Source organism: Schistocerca cancellata, chromosome 2 (assembly GCF_023864275.1).
Source record: "Schistocerca cancellata isolate TAMUIC-IGC-003103 chromosome 2, iqSchCanc2.1, whole genome shotgun sequence".
NCBI classification, from domain to species: Eukaryota; Metazoa; Arthropoda; class Insecta; order Orthoptera; family Acrididae; genus Schistocerca; species Schistocerca cancellata.
In genome coordinates this window covers 193,321,739-193,326,015 of record NC_064627.1, presented here as the reverse complement: position 1 = coordinate 193,326,015, position 4,277 = coordinate 193,321,739, and the positions used below count along the sequence as shown (strand labels likewise).

The 4,277-nt window shown below is 41.8% G+C and overlaps 1 non-coding gene across 1 annotated transcript; it reads right to left on the bottom strand.

Moving 5' to 3' along the window:
• Positions 1-921: 921 nt before the first annotated feature.
• Positions 922-1,005, bottom strand: Trnas-gga (transfer RNA serine (anticodon GGA)). The gene is given in 2 exon segments: positions 922-956; positions 966-1,005. It is a non-coding gene; the product is annotated as a tRNA-Ser (tRNA).
• Between the last annotated feature and the right edge of the window lie 3,272 nt (positions 1,006-4,277).

Here is a 4,277-nt window from a genome sequence, read left to right as displayed (position 1 = left end):
CCGACAGACCCAGCCAGTGGCTGGAAACTGTCCAAGATGATGTTTTATTGTGAATGTACTGTGAAATTGTGTGTACGCTGCATAACTCCCTTAACACTGAGCTTTTTTCTTTGCCGGTTTAATTTGAATTCACGTGTGCTATCGTATTAACAAAAGCAGATTATCTGACACATTCACACAGTTTCAGTTAACGTTATTACCATCATTTTTCGAAAATTAAATTCTCTGCAACTTCTGTTGAAAACTTTGTGCAATTGTCTAGAATTTAAAAAACAAATTGGGCCAAGTATTTAATAAATAAAAAAAATTACGAAATTACTTCTTTACTTCTCTGTATGTTCTGGAAAACTACAGCAGATACAGGTCTGGGACATTTTTCGTTAGATTCACTAGATCAATAACAACAAAACAAATGTAAATCATGCTTTACTTTAACCTCATACAGCTTTGCGATGGCTTCATATTAGTGAAGTTGCTAAATTTTAGGAAAAACCTTTTATTAGCCGTAACACCGCAACTAAACATTTGTGGACTTACGTTTATGTGAACTTTCTTCTTCAGTTTTTCTTGTAGAATAACATATTAAAAGATTTGTATATCTTCGTGAATCACCCTGTATATGATGTAGCATTGTAGCATATAACGTCGGAAACTCTATGAGGCTTTTTACAGACAATTCTGCTTTCTATTGGGACGGCGTGACGTCATAAGAGTGCAACATAAGACAGAAACAACTCTGTAGGATCGATGATCGGAGAAGGGACTGGCAGTTGACCCAGCATATAAATTAATGTAACGTTTTGCGCATAAAAATGGTTCAAATGGCTCTGAGCACTATGAGACTTAACTGCTGAAGTCACCAGTCCCCTAGAACTTAGAACTACTTAAACCTAACTAACCTAAGGACATCACACACATCCATGCCCGAGGCAGGATTCGAACCTGCGACCGTAGTGGTCGCGCGCTTCCAGACTGTAGCGCCTAGAACCACTCGGCCACTCAGGCCGGCTTTTGCGCATAAACAGACCAATAGGTCCACTGCTATTTGATTACAATACAGGTGGCAGAACACTGGAAACAGTAAGTACCATGAAAGGCCTAGGAGTAACCATCTGTAGCGAACGAAAGCAGAATGACCACATAAAACAAATAGTAGTAAATGCTGATGCCAGGCTGAGATTCATTGCAGAATATTAAGATAACGCGATTCAGCCACGAAAGAACAGGCTTAAAATACGTCAGTCTGAGTGATTCTCAAATATTGTTCATCAATAGGATTGACAGAAGAGACAGAATGATCCAACGAAGATCGGCTCGTTTCCTCACGGAGTTACTTAATCGGCACGAGAGCGTTACGGTGACGCACAGCAAACTGCAGTGGCAGACTCTACAAGAGAAGTATAGTGCTTCTCGGCTAGGCTTACCACTGAAACTGTGACAGAGTACTTCCCAGTAAGACTTGAGCAACATGTCGCGAAATGATCATGGCGAGAAAATTAGAGAAATTAGAGAAATTAGAATTTATCGAGAGTCAGTCATTCCACGCGCCTTTCATAACTGGAAGCGTAAGAAGGGCAACAGATGATGTTACCAGAAAAACGCTCCACCACACACCGCAAGGTGGCTTGGGAGGTTTAGATGTAGATGTGTGTTTCAAAACATGTTTGTAACAGGTTGCGAACATCGATCACCTGGTCGTAACATCAAACACTGTTTCAAACATTGCTAGAAACTTTTAGCAAACTTAAATGTGTACGGGGGCTTTACAAACACGGGCCGGCCAGTGTGGCCGAGCGGTTCTAGGCGCTTCAGTCTGGAACCGCGCGACCGCTACGGTCGCAGGTTCGAATCTTGCCTCGGGCATGGATGTCCTTAGGATAGTTAGGTTTAAGTAGTTCTAAGTTCTAGGGGACTGATGACCTCAGATGTTAAGTCCCATAGTGCTCAGAGCCATTTGAACCATTTAGAAACACGGAGATGTTAAGGGTCCAGAAGAGTTCAGTGATATCCGAACTCCGAATTATCGTAAGATAGTGTACTTCTGAAATGGTCACACTGACGAGGAGAAGACGGCAACTGTCATAGCCCGATATCGCAAAAACTTCCCTCTGTGGAAGAGGCGTCGAAAAGAAGCGAACACGTGTCTCGGCTTATTCGAAGATGCGACCATTTCAGAGAAACAGAGGATCAATGTTTGATTGTCCAATTTTAGAGAACAGGTACTGTTCTTCATGATGACAGTGTTGGCAATGTCGGTCGTCCAAAGGGGGAGAAAACGCTTGAAAACATCGAGAAGACAGTCGCTGTGTTTCAAACCAGCCGCAGGAAATAGATGAGACGAGCTGCACAACAGGTGGGAATCAAGCGGAAGACACTGCGACAAATTATTGTTGAAGAACTGCATCTCTTCCTATACAAAATTCAAACCCATCAGCCGTTAAGCCCCAGGGCCATTGAACAGAGGTTGTGTTTCGCCAGTACTATTGCCCACACAACTGACGAACAGGACTTGATGTCAATATGGTTTGGTTTCATGACGAAGCCTACTTTCATTTGGATGGGTTCGTCAATGAGCAAAATTGGCCCCATTTGGGGGACTGAGAATCTGCATTTCGCGATCGACAAGTCTCTTTATCTTTAACAGCTTACTGAGTGGGTGCAATGACCAGTCACAGAACAATCAGTGCGATATTCCTTGATGGCACGGTGACTATCGAACTGTACTGAAGGTTTTGGAAGATGTGATTCATGCAAGCCAGAGCTAGACCCCATCGAAGCAGGAGAGTATTTGATGTCTGGAGGAGCACTTTGGGGACCACATTCTGGCTCTGCGGTACCCAGAGGCCACTTGAGTGGGCCTCGATTGACCTCCATGTTCTTCAAATCTGAACACATGCGACGACTCCTTTTTTTGGGGCTATGTTAAAGACAAAGTGTACAGCAACAACCCCAAAACCATTGCTGAGCTGAAGACAGCCATTCAGGAGGTCATCGACACATCGATGTTTCGACGCTTCAGCGGGTCATGGAGAATTTCGCTATTCGTCTGTGCCACATCATCACCAGTGATGGCTGGCATACGGAACATGTCATAACCTATATCCGAATATCTGTAGTGACGTTTACATGTTGCATAAAGTGTGTGAACGCCATAGTTTCTAACTAATTTACATTTTTTCATACAATTCAATAATTGTCACCCTCTATGTGTAAATGGTATTTTCGGGGTTACACTCTTTTAAATCCTCTAATTTTTGTATTTCATTCTTATATCAATTCTGATATTTGATTCTTATACCTATTCTTCAGGAAGATCTGGTGTATTTCCTTGGTTGACACCGAACATATAAACATTCGAAACACAGAAATTCCGAACATTACGAGCATCGCATGAAGGCAAATTTGCAAAAGTGACATCTCTGCCTGTCAATCTCACTCAGGGAAGAAACGTCGTTAACGTTCCTGAAGATTCCACACGTTGGCAATAATTTTGCGACAAACGATGGATAACAAATAATTTTCCCGAATACCGGCCCTTACAATTGAGTGTAAATTAGGATACATTACAGAAATTTGACCGAAAACAGTGTCAAATAATTTTCTGATTCATTCACTGTTTTCTTGATTAATTCACCAGACATAAATTAGTAGATAGATAAGGACCACGCTGTTTGAAAATACCCTGAAAATTTTTTTGTAGTAATCCTATGGGGACATGAGCAAATAAATGAGAAACAAAAGTAAAAATAATACTCGGGTTTCGAACATGGGGTGCAAACATGTGAAGCCGTAAGGCTAATCATTGTGCCAGTGATTCTGTTAAACTATTTACTCGCACAAAGGTACATAAATTACCTCGAAAACCTTGATCATCGTTTTCTCATAAGTCTAATATCTACGTACAAGCCGAAACACGTGTTCGATTATTTTGACCCCTCTTACACTGAGGGAAGTTTCTGGGATTTCGGATTTTGGCATTTGTCGTGTTCTCCTCGTGTGATCTGAACCTCATTCGCGAGCAAGAGTCTGCTGCTGCCTTAACAACTTCACCGCGGTGCTTGGTAGCTTTTCACTTTGTGTTGGTGGTCGGTGAAACAACTCTATACTGAAACTGTTTGTAAGTGCAAAAAAGCCTGCCGGAGGAACATCCGCAACGAAGCATTATAGTAGAGGTTGAAAATACTGCTTCAGTCGTAAGCTTCTTTACTTTTTCTGTGCTTAAGCCACGACCGGTTTCGGGATATTATATGCCCATCATAAGCTAATAATGATTTTTA